A 13161-nucleotide genomic window follows, 5' to 3' on the forward strand; every position below is an offset into this window, starting at 1 on the left:
AGGGGAAAGCCAGTCTCAAGTTTCTTTGTCTCCTCCTCGTCTCTACAAAACAAAGTCCCTCCTCCCCTGCCTGGGTCTGGCTCAGGGCAGGTTTGGCACCGGGTTTGCCAGCAAAAGGGCTTTGGCTCGGTTTCAGCTTCCCCCCTCTTCTGTCCTCTGCCTAGTGTTGGCTCGGGAAAGAAAAAAAAAATCTCCTGGGGCTGCTCTAGGAAAGTCAGCTGAGTCTTCTCAAGAGACGGAGCGGCCGGAGCTGTGAGGAGGTCAGAGAGAAACAGAGGGGAGGGGGGGAACAATACTCGATAAAATCAGGAGGAGGAGCAGCAGGAGCAGCCTGTTCTTTCCCCGCAGCGGGTCGGACACACGCAGGCAGCTGTTGCGAGTGCAACCGTGCTCTTAACCCCAAGAGACGGGGGGGGGGTTTATTACCAAATAACGCTGCTGCCACAAATCACAGGGTAAGGAGGGGTAAAACAGCCTTCTGGAGGAGCCAATTGGACCGGGGGTTGTTCTCCTTGTCCCACCTTCCTGCTCAGAAATCCCACCCTGTGCGGGGAGGGAGCAAACTCGGAATTTCGTCCCTTGTTTCACAACTGGATGGGGAGGTTTGTTTTTTTTTGTCCCCGTTGACTGCTCGCAGAGAAGGCGAAGGAGGAGAGGGGTTGAGGAGCAGCTAAAAAAAAACCAAAAAAAGCAGCAGGAGGCAGCAGCACCGGGCAGCTGGTGGGGTTTTTAGCTCAGTTTCACACGAGTGAAAGCTGATAAAAGGAGTTCTCTGCAGGGCAACGATGCTGCTTCCAAAATGACAGTGGGTGATGGGGCGGCCCCGGGTCCGGGAACCAACAAAGACACCACATGAAGACAATTACACATGCAGAACAGATTTCACGGCAGGAGAGAAACACAGACCACATTTCTCAGGCATTAACACACTGAGGACACTCTAGGAAGGGTCCAGCACTTGGAACAGCAGCCACAGGACAAGGCTGATGGAGCCACATCAGGAAAAACAAGCAGTGTGACGGATTCTCCACCAGGATCCTCTGGATTTCACTGAATGCTCCTACACAAAGCTGTGTTTTCAGCTGAGAAAAGGGGCACAGAATTTAAAACTCCAGGGCAGTGGCTGGAATTCAGCTGTGTGCTGTCAGGAATAAAAAAAAAAAAAAAAAAAGTCTCTAAATCAGCCTGACACAGCTTTAGTTTTCTTTGTTCAACAGCCTGAACCTTTAAAAAATATTAGCTTCAGGTTAGAAAATATTTGTCAACCCAAATGAAAATAGTTATTCTTGCACGGGCTGCCTCGGTTTTGTTTGAAAATAAACTTCGCAGGAACCCTGAACATCAGAAACTGCCATGAAACAGTGTCAGAAAGGGATGATTTATAACAGCAGGAAATAAGGGGGAAGGAAATATTTCACTAATATGATGGGGGGAGGTGTTAAATCCTCAATTGCTGTTATTTAATTTCTGTACTGTCCCCTTTTTGCTTTGCTCATTCTGAAAGTTAAGAGCTTGAGGAACTCTCCAGGTTTGGAGAGCCCTTTGGAGACTATCAACATTTTTTTCTGTGTATTAATGAGTTTGAGCTCCTGGGGAATCTTTTCTCAGCTACACAGGATTCTCACTCAATCACAGAAATAAGTATAAATAAGGGTCAAAGTTTGCAAACTTTGGCAGAGTTCCTCTGGTCATGAATTGCACAGGACATTGCAAACCCTCAGAATCCCCCTGGATATTACCTAATTAATCAGCAAGAGACTCACCCTACACTGCTCTGGGCCAGAGGAGCATTTGGAAATCACTTTTTTTTGTGCAAGGAAAAGGTTGCATAAAAACACAAGTCCGTGTCACAAATCTGCTTTTAGTTGCCAGCACCAATTCCTCACCCTCATCCTCACTGAACACTAATTGAATTCACCTCCAGCCAGGGATCATTTCCCACCCCTTTCATAGATACAACTGAAATAATTCTCTCAAGCCATGAACAAGCACTATTTCTGTACAAATCACTGCTTCCATGAGAACTGTGTGTTGCCAGAGCCTTGTTTAATGACTGCTCCCGTGGTTTAATGGTCCATCTAATGGTGGATTTATTCCAGCAACAAATGGTTGTCAATGCTTTATGTTGATCAACAGCCTCTCTGCCTTTCTCCTCATCAAATATTCCGGGTTTTCCAGTGTTCTCTGAAGAGGACTCAACAAATTAAACAATGAAGGGAGAAAGCAGCAAGTATTGACTAACAGTTCCTACTTGGGGGCCCTACAGCTCTTGTCCCTTTAAATCCTGCCCTACCAACCAGCAGTTGAACAGTCCAGCCCGTTTTATTTTGGCTGTGTGACACCAGATACCTGCAGGTGTTGTTTTGTGGAGCCCAAGGACTGTGTTACAAGGCAGATGACAAATTTCACAGGCTGCAGGGCAAGAAATACCAGCGGCAGTGTACTATAAAGTGAGGTGGAAGCTCCAGCTCTCCCCAGTTCTTCCCTGCTGGGTGCAATATCTCAATTAAAACTCCAGTCAGTGGGAAATCAGCGTTTGGATAAATTGCATCAAGAGCTCTCTGGCACAGGACTGGAATATATCTGTTATTTGGTCAATAATGAATTTAGATACTCACAGTGTAAGGCACAGCCCACACACCTGAGAAGTGAATTACAGGTCACCCTCCCCAAAAACCAGGGGCAGGAATTCTCAGTTCCTACTGGGATCTCAGCACTGCCATCACCAACCCTGTGGAAAGTGTGGGACATGTATCCAAGCTCTGCTATGAGATATTATTCCACAAAACTTGTGGAAGAAATGTTTTATCACATCTCCAATATTTATATATTTTATCACATATGAGTTGCTCCCCATTTTTAGAATACTTTGAGAGGTGGAAAAATGGCTGATTCCAACAGGGCTTTCTGCTTAGAGGTCAATCTATATAGATATTCTATTGATATTTATGTAGAGAATATCTATAGAGATATATTTACATAGATATTTTTAGAAGGTACCAGCTATAGATTAATGCCTATTTTGTGCCTTCCCTTTCAAAAGAAATAATTCCCATGTCAGCAATAACCATTAAAGACTTGAACCCATGAATTATTACTGGGCATCTCAATTCTGGCCTCACACCACAGCAGCAGTCCCCAGATGCTTCAGACACCATCCAGAATTCCAGAAATTGTCAAATATGATTCCAGGAGCACAGCACATGATGTGTCTTCTCCAGGATTAGGTCAGTGCTTTCACAGTTAATTTCTCCAGGCGCTGTTCTGTCTCCAAATTCAAGGGGACAGTGGAGCCAAAGATAGCAAGCAATACAAATTAAATCAATGTCATGCCTTGGCAACAACAATCCATCAGAAGGCAGCAACAGGGCAGAGGTTCCAGGACCTGCTCCTCTGATGGAGTTCTCTTTAAAATGCAGAGCTGAAGTGAATTATTTGGCACTGCCTGTTTACACTGAGCAAGACCTCTCACTTGAGCATCAGAAAGAGAAGCTCAGTTCTCCTCCTAAAAGTAGTGGAGGGGTTCTGGGATCAATTAATGATGAATGCAATTGGTTTGCAGTGTATATGGAGGAATTCCTTGGAATCCCTCTACCTGCACAGCACCTACCCAGTGGGTCATGGCTCACAACACACCAAGCACAGGAGAACAAGGCTGGGAGTACAAAAGGTCTCTGAACAGTACATTGTTCACTCTGCAGCTCAAACACCTCCTCCACTGGCTCAGCCCAGACAGGCTCGCTGTGGGGAAGAAAAAGATTCTCAAGCCTTATTCTGCAAATAAAACCCACCTAAACTATCTCCCCAAGAGCCACTAAAAAATGCAGAGAGAAAGAAAAGTTCCTTTCCTATGATTGCTACGCTCGTTCTACAATAAGCATATAAAAATTGCTCTATAAATAGCACTCCTGTCCATCACCTCAGCTATCCACAACTGCAGCAGCAAAGCTGCTGGGGCCTGTTCCTTCAATTTAGGCGGATGCCTGAGGACAGCTGTCAGTTTTCCTCATGATCTCTCAAAGAGCCTTCCGAAAAATCCTTCCTGGCCAACTGCGAAACGTCTCCTCCAGCTGCCTTTGCCATTCATTCACACTTGTGATCCTGCACTTGCTGGGGTGGAAACGAAGCCAAGTGCAGCTCTCCACCCCCAGCACACATTCAGTGTGCACACGCAGACAAATCACTCTCCATCAGTGTTTATCACGTGCCCTAAATGTGCTTGTTTGAGGCATAAAATTGGCACAGGCTGTAAAGTCAGCCCCGTGTTTCTGGTTTGCATAACTGAGCAGGTGTAGGACAGTACATGTACAACACCTGCAGCATCTACCTGGAGATAAATTGATGATCTCTGGCTAGTTAGAGGTTACAGCAGATGAGTTGGGAGGAGCTCTGTACACTGTAACATCACAAAGATGCCACACTCAGCGTGTATAATCAGAACATGACCCCTCAGGCAGCAGTTTTTACCTGAGTGTGCACCTGCAGGTGTGAAACAAGAGATAAACTCCTCTGCAAAGCACTCAGGAATGTGGCAGGTCCTGTGTGTCTCACAAACAATCACAGCTGGTGCCCAAGCACCACAAACTCCACCCTCCTGGGGTACATCTCCCCAGCAGCAATTTGTTTCTTCATTTATTCACGTGGCTTCATTTTTGTTTGCTGAGGCTGCTGATGCCTTTGCTGCTTACCCTGCTAATGCAGGGTGTGAAAAAGCTAAATATACACACACAATTTCCAGTGCCAGAGTCTCTCACTGCCCCGGATCCGAATGGCTGCTGAGGACATCAGACTAATGGTCATTATTTAATGAAATACCTTGGAAATGTCAGGGTACGTCACAGTCACCAGAAACCTGCTTGTTGTATTTCCCCTCCAAATTATCATTATTATGTTCCAGTGAGGCTCCTGGGGAAAAGGTCAGAGCCCAGAGCTCTGGGGAGACCTTACACTGGCAGTGCCCAGCAGGGCCCTATTTTGTGTGTCCCCAGAGCTACAAACACCACTAATGACCATCACATAAAAGACTTTTTCCCCCTTTTCTTCCCTTTTAATATATAAGGAGCAACGCTTCTTCGAGCTGTTTGGGTTTTTAAGCGGTGTTTAACAAGCATAATTCTTGTTTTTATACACCCAAGTTTGCACTCAGCAATCATGTTAGATTGGGAGCAGAGCTAAGAGGTTTTATCTGTCATCACACAGCAGGAGGTTTGCACACACATCACCTCTCCTACCTTAAATCATTTCTCAGCAATTCACACAGGTTTGCAACCAGTGGAAGCAGAACTACCAAAAAGAGCCTTTTTTTTTTCCCTTAAGGAGGGAGCCCTGAGCTGCTCCCACTGTTGCTGAGAGTGGATATCAGGGTTCCTGCACTGCCATCGAGCTCATTCGTCCTTCAGACAAAGCCAGTTCACATTCTGTCTCAATTTCCTTCCAGATAGCACCGAGATTAAGAGAGCTGCCTGATGGATTAGAACTGGCTAAGTTTAATTTAAGAAAGTGCAGAAGTCACGTGGTGATCCCAAAAAGACTGTCAGGAGACTTCAGGAGTTCAGCTGAGCCGTGAGAGCTGAAACCTCTGTGTCTTGTCACCACCAAGAGCACCTGCAGCACAAAACAAGCACCCCCTTCAAGGGGGAAACCAGAAAATAAGTAGCTGGTTGTTACTTCTGCTTCCTCATCAGAGCTAAGGCAGGCACTGGAATCCAGCTGCCTGTGAACTGGCACATCAGTTTTATTGAAAACAAATAATCCACAAGGATGACAACCTTAACACCCTTCTTGTCTTTATTAAATTTGGGCAGGGGGTGCCAGCACTGTTTGCTGAGCTTTAATTATCAGTCAACATCTCCTGTTCTATTACTGTAGTGATGCCAGCTTCTCTCCTGCCAGGTCTGAGCTGTAACCCAAGTTGTGAACTACAGGAGAATATTCTCAAGTTGGGCATAAAACTGACTTTTCCAATAACTCCCCTCTGCTCTGTCTCTACTTAATTTACAGCTCCTACCAAATTTCACCACCACTGCTGCATTCTCACTGTCATTTCCAGTCAAGGGTGAGCTCCAAAATCAAGGACAGGAATTTATGTTTAAAGTCCTTCTATAAATCAAGGGCCAAGAGGGGTGCAATGTGATACCACTGCATGCAGTACTGGCTATGTGAAAAGAACAGTTAATCTTAAAAGTAATCAAAATTAGCCACGTGTAGCAGCACCAAAAGGTAACAAGTTACCTGGTGCAGAGGTTAATGTGCTTTCTCCTTTGTCCAGTTGAATAGGGCTTTTACTTAGCACCCTTTTTTTAAAAAAATACAGCATCTTAAATTCATATTATGAGCCTGTTTCACCATCTGAGCTGTGACTTAAGTGGAGCATCCATGGGAATAACTTTACCCCTGGCCCAGGTTCCTATTCGTGCCTTCCCAAGCCCCCATTTCCACAGATCTCTGCAGGCCAGATCCAAAGCAGGGAGAGGCTGGAGCAGCAGGACCTGCTGCTCTCTAGTGGCACAGCAGCCTCAGACAGGGAAACACCTTCCCTTGGGCTACACATTTGGCTTTGAAAATGGTTCCTTACCTCAAACCTCCCGTTAAATACAAGCACACAGGATTTACCTTCACCATTTTAAGTTTCTGAACTTGTGTAGCTGCCACAAAACACCTCCAGGTGCTTTCACACCGAGCAGGGTTATTCTCTCCCATAAATTTACAAGCCATACACAAAAAGCATCTCTTTAACCCCACGAAAACTGTCAAGCAGCTGCCTAAACCCTAAATCCTCTTGGGCTAATCACGAACTGATTCAGAGCTTTCAAAAGTGTTCACATCTCCCCTTTGGTCCAGTCTATTGAATGTCAGAATTAAGGGTTCCTTCCTCAGAGCAGACTGTTTCTGGGTGTTAAAATATTAACCACTGCTAATTTTAGAAGGGTGTATAAAGCAGGAAGCACAGAGGACACAGGGAAGGTGTGTGGATGCAATTTGAATTTATTTGGCTGATTTTAAAGGTTTTTTTGCTCAGGTTTTTTGCCTTTTGAATTCCTATGTAAGGCTGTGCAGTATATTTTGAAGACTAACTAATAATTTACAAGCAGAACATCTTATTCTCAGGGTCAAATTCTAGCTCTAGTGAAGGGTGGGAGGGAAAAAGCCAATTCCAGCAAATGATGTCACTACATTTGGAACAGAGTCAGAAGGCAGGCAGAGATGAAATCTTTGAACCATGAATTTAGTTCCCAAAGTTCTGACACTCTCAGTTACGAAATTATTCAGCCCAGACTCAGTATCTGAGTCAATAACCTCTGCAGGAATGAACACTGAGCTCCTGGCAGAAGCTTTTCATTAGTTATAAATTCGCCTGCCATTCATTCCTGCCTGCCTGCAATTCTACTCCCACTTCTTCCCAGTTAGATAGGAGCAAACAATGACACTTACTAGATTATTCTTGGAAAAAAAAAAAAAGAAAAAAACCTTATATTTCTGGGCCTCTCATCAGTTTGCCTCGGGCTAAACTGCACAATGACACCTTTGTAAAGTTATAATAAAAAAAGCACATATTAAGTGTGTGGAGGGGGGAAAAAAAACCCCCAGTAAGCGGAAGCTCAGTGAGGCATAAGATAAATGTCTTTTTTAATACATTGGAATCTGGCAATTACCTCACACTTCAGTGTTCCTGATGTGAATAACATCTAATAATTACATTTAGGGCACAGAGCTTATTTAAGGGGTTGACTTGGAACTAAAATTACCAATGGGCTTTATAATTAGGCGTAGTTACAATGGCACTGAGAGCAGTGGGATGACTTCCAATGGCTCAGTGCAATGATTAAAGAGTAAAACTTTGTATTTAAATTGTACCAAGAAGGCAGGAAACCTCTTCCCATCTTTTTAGGGCAGAGCCTGAGGACCTGTTGATCCTCCTTTTCATTCACTGCAACTTAAACTGCCTCCAAAGAGAGTGATCCTAAGCTTCATTCCTGACCTAAGAGATGCAACTGGACCTGTTGCATCTCTGATCTTTCCAAAAGGATGTGAAATTGTCTCCAGAGTCACCTCAGTGTGTTTATTCATCATCCCTTGGTTTAAGCAGCTCATGAGCTTCAAGCCTTTGCTTAGACCACTGCAGAAGTTACCATTTAAATCCCAGGGAGAGTTTGCAGATGGTGAATTAAGATTTCATCTCTAGCCCAGCACAGGTGATTAACACTTTTACCAGCTTTTACCTGATTAAACTGGGGCACAGAGGGGAGAGAGATTTATCTGTGCTCAGATTTGGTTTCTGCACAGTTAGAGCTCAAAAAGGACTTTCAGATAATCCTTGAATGTTGCAAAACTTCCACCAACTTGCAGTGAAGTTTTCACTTCCACACCAGGCAGCTCTTTTGGGATTGCCCTGGTTTTGCCAACAAACTTTATCCCATCTGAAAGCAAGACAGGAATAAGACTAATTGCTAATGCACCTTTCACAAGGTGCTTGTGCTCAGTGGAATAAAGTGTTTTCCAAGAGTTATTATTCCATTTGCCAAGCTTACATGGACAGACAAATCAAATATACAAAGAGATGTATGCCTGAGACATGAAAATACATCTTCCAACAGCTCAGATCCGAATGATCTGCCCATTTAATCTCAATACAAAGCACCTAATAAGGAGGCAGGAGCCCAGACAGATGGATGAACAGGCTGAGTCTCTCCCCCTCAAGAAGTGAGGATTCAACAGCATCTGCTCCAGACATCCAGAAGGCTCCTGTCACACAAATAAAAATAATCATCATCTGTCAGTCTCAAATCACTTCAGCAAGAATTCATGAGGAGTGGATGTTGTCAGCTCTGGGAAAGCCAGTCCTGCTCCAGAGGAGAGAAAATACAGCCCAGCCTTGTGAACTCAGCGCTGCCCTGAGCAGGACATCTCCATCCCCTGTCACTGCTGGCTGGGCTTTCCCACATCCAGCTCCAAGGCAAGTGCAGGAATTAGGTATTTACTGAAGCTGAGCATGGCAGGGACACACTTTCTCAGCAGGTGCTTACACAAGGCATTTTCTCAAATGAACCCATGCCAGAAACTTCAGAGCAAAACTAAAGAAACACACAAATTTCCTTTCTCAGAGGACTTTAAAAAAAAAAAAAAAAAAAAAAAAAACACCTCCACTTCTAATAAGAGAATCAACAGAAAGCGAAAACAAATGAAAAATGAAGAGGTAAAATTAGATCACAGCGTTGCAGTGTTCCCTCTGTCTGGAACAAAGGGCCCAGAGAGGGCACAGCAGTTGTTTTTCAGGTGAGCAGGGGCTGAGTCAGTGCTTCCCACTCTCCTTCCCAGCACCAAGCTGACCTCAGCCTTATCAAGGACCTGGAAGCAGCACAGGCTCCGTTTCAGAGGGAGCTGCTCTGAGCTGTGACAGCAGCGGATGTGACACTGATCTGTCTCCAATTTAGGTTGGTTATTCAAGTGTGACCTGCTTGTTTGGGGCCAGCACTGAAAGCAGAGGTTTGAGGCACAGCTCTCTGGTTCAGTCTCTGCCCTAGGTCTCTGTGCAGTGCAGGAAATTATGTTTATCTCCCAGGTAAAGAATTTCAGGGATCCAGAACAAAACTAAACCTGAGTTAGAGTAGGAAGGGGGCCAAGATGCATTATTTCACTCAAAGAGGCCACTAATGAGCTAAAAGATGTGAACTTCAAATTTAGTTAACGACCACAGGCTCTTATGAACTCACATTCTTGAGATGCCTCCAGTTTTCTGACCAATTCCATCTGCCTTGAGGGGTACTGACCACTTGGCTTATTTTTGAGTATAATAGAGCAACTAACATTCATATAAATCAAATTTTACTATAGACTAATGTTTATAATATGCACAGCCTTATTTCACCTGTAGATCACTATCCAAGGATGAGTATTTTATAAAACTGACCCACATAACATAGTAATGCTTTCTTCTGTATAGCACTGACACCAACCCCAGCAGAAAAATCCTCCACATTTACTGCAGTTTCCTTCACAACTACAAAGAAGTTGCTACCGTTCCATACACTCTCACATAAAATAACCCCATAATTTACAATTACAGCCTGTTTAATACCCACTGTTGCACACCCTCTACTCACACTCCCCTTGTGGTGGCCGATCCTTTCTTTTGAGCTAAAACTGCCGAAGTTTTCACAGGCAAACAGCTCAGTAAAATTTACATTTCAAACCAGCCAGGACGAAATGCAAGGTGGTGGCGCAGGACTTACAGGGTTAAACACACAGCAGGGAACAGGGACAGTCTTCCTTGGCTCTTTTCCTCGGGGAAACCTCTAACACAGAGCACTGGATTCATCTCATCCCCCCTGGGAGCTGCGCTGGTGTCCGAGGGAGGGAGGGCACACCCTGCGTGGACTCCACGTGTGGACAGAAAAAAAAAGAGGGAGGGGGGAAGTGGAACAGGGAGGATCAGCAGATCATGGGAAATCCTGCCCAATAAAGGGTGGGAATCAGGCAGGAGGTTCCATGACTCCCTTCCCACCAGTATCCCAAGAGCAGTTCCAAAGCCAGAGGCTGTGACGAACCAAGCCCACATTTATAACAACATCCCCCATCCATCTGAAGCCGCAGGACATTCAGAGCTTGCCCTGGCCCTTCAGCAGGCACAGAAAGCAGCTGGAAGCACCAACTGCTCCTGCAGCAGCTGCCACGAGGACCAGAAGGGCCCAGCAGCTGGTCAGGAGGGTCCCAGCCCCCCCAGGAATATCCTGATGATGATGATGGAAGCCTTCCCCACATGGTGCTGCCTCTAAGAGATGCCACTGCTGTGCAGCAACTATTTTTAGGACAGAAGACAAAGGAACTTGAAAGAAGATCATCTTACAGAGAGAACATTAAAAGACACAACTTTTAAGAAGAGACTGCTAATTCCACACATCCTTTTTTCACTCTGGAAAGGATCAGCAGCCTGAGTGGATGTGTAAAACACGTTTGAAGGGGTTTCTCCCAAGAATTACCAGCAGGAATGCAGCAGGAATTTGGCTCATACACGAGTTTCTTCACTCTGAGGTGCTGCTTATGAAAGCACACACCAGGAGTGGACTGAACTGAGCGTGGAACAGCAGCTGTCAGTGATCCAAGGAGCAAAGCTGCACGTGAGAGGTGAACTGATCCTCACCGGGACTGAGTTAGTCACTCCCAGCTCAAGGAAAGGCAAATGACAAGAACACAAAGAGCTTCAATTTTCCAGCAGAACACTCAAGGCTCACATTTCCCTAGGCTCACATCACTTCTTTAAAGCAGGAGTTGATGATCCACCTCCAGACACTTGAATGAGTTCAGCAGTTCAGCCAAACTCACGGAAATTGCCACACCTTACCCTCTATTTCTGAGTCATTAGCAGAGCCTTCCCAGCTCCCTCTCCCTTAAAACCCGCTGAGATACAATTCCGAGTCACTGAACTGACACCCACGCAGGGATAAACTTCTTAGGAGAGTTTGCAGCACCTTTTCCTTCTCTAGGATCCTTCAGGGAGGGTGGGGGGGATCTTTCAAAGACTGAAGTCACAGGATGTGATTCAGAAATCACTGCAAGCACAACCAAACCTCCCGTGGACCGGATGAGAACGACTAGAACACCTCTGGAAGTGCAGGGGGAGGCAGGGACAGGAACACAGTCTGAAGTAAAAGAGATCAGTGGTTATTGCCCCCAAATACTGGAACTTTAAAGGAAAAGTTATCTTTCTCTAGTTATACCATCCGTTTGTTTTTAAATAATTAATGGTTCATATATTGCTTTAAAAGTTCTTTAAATATTAAAAACAAAGCCTTACAAATTTACAGGCCCTACTATCCCTCTGAAAGATCCACTGGCACCGAATGAAGTTGTATTACACCGTTCATTTTTCATCTCAGACATCTTCCCAGCCATATGCAGCGTGACACAGTTAAGCTTAAATGCTCGAAATTCCCTTTTTTTTCTTTTTTTTTTTTTTTCTCTTTTTCAACTGCAGCTCTCCCAGTTTGAGCTTCATTAAGTCAGGCAGTCCCTCAGGCTTTTTTCCACCACATTAGACATGAGCTGGAATAGCTGCTGGGGCAGTGAACACTGCCATCATGTGTGTCAGCAGCACACAGTCATACATGGGCTTTACCAGGGATCAGCTCAGACTTGCTTAAGACATCTCGGGCCTTCCCTCCTCAGATGTTGCCATAGAAACCTCAAATTATGTCTATAGGGGAACAAAAAAAGGTTTCCTAAAGGTATGGATGAAGTAGCTCCATGGAAACGAGCCCTGCCTGTCAGAGGAAATGAAGGAAGGGGGTTTGTGTGGGAAGACACGTCATCTAAATATGCAAAGCAGGAGCCAGGCAAGCTGTCCTTCAGTGTCTGCCTAATCCATGGCATTGGCACTCTGGGGCATAATAATTCCTGGCACACTGGAGATGAGGTGTTGGTCAGTGATTCCACAGGCCCTGGAGATGTGCAACCATCTGCCCACATGGCTAGAACACACCTTGTACTGCCACTAAACCCAGGAGCCAGCCCAGCCTGGCTCAAATTAAATGGGATCCAAGCTGAGAAAGGTTAGGAGAAGTCTGTAAATTCACACACACCCCTCTGTTTTCAGCCTTACAAACCCACCAGCCTGCCCTGAAAAGAAAATGGGAACACTTGTGGTAAATTTTCGCCCCACTTGTCCACAGATATCCAGCTCTTCTGAAAAAGATGCTGCTTGTTCTTTGAAGCAACATTGGGAGTGCAGGCTCTGAAAGCAACAGCAAGAAGAAACCTTCTGGAAATTCCCACTTGCTGCATAAAACAGAAGATTAAACCACAGCAATGCATATTATTGTTGGAGTGTGCTGCAGTCACTGAGGCTGAGAGTCAGCCACCCTCAGCATCTCGGGCTGATGCTGTTACCCCTGAGCTCCCCCAATAGTTCTCTGAGGTAAACATATGCTGCTACCTCCTGGTGAAAGGAGCATTTAAATGCATCAGGAGCCTAAAGCAAATTAGTCAAATCTAATCCTTAATCAGCACATGCTAGTTCACCAAGCTCAGACAAATTATTTAATGGTGTTTGTTGAAACTATCAGAGCAGCTGGTTATCTGCACCTCCATTCCCTGGCTGCCAACAGGAGCATTATCTCAGCCAGTATCTGGTTCATTCATTAAAGCACTGGAGGAGGGTAAGTAAAG

The 13161-nt window shown here is 45.1% G+C and overlaps 1 long non-coding RNA gene across 1 annotated transcript; it reads left to right on the forward strand.

The window, feature by feature from the left end:
• The first annotated feature begins 54 nt into the window (after positions 1-54).
• On the forward strand, positions 55-7904 carry LOC114059525. Its single transcript, XR_003571688.1, has 3 exons — positions 55-260; positions 6001-6122; positions 7889-7904. It is a non-coding gene; the product is annotated as an uncharacterized LOC114059525 (long non-coding RNA).
• The last annotated feature ends 5257 nt before the right edge of the window (positions 7905-13161 follow it).

The sequence above is a fragment of the Empidonax traillii genome, unplaced genomic scaffold (genome assembly GCF_003031625.1).
Source record: "Empidonax traillii isolate 1590-97213 ecotype Southwest subspecies unplaced genomic scaffold, ASM303162v1 scaffold230:size732421, whole genome shotgun sequence".
NCBI lineage: Eukaryota > Metazoa > Chordata > Aves > Passeriformes > Tyrannidae > Empidonax > Empidonax traillii.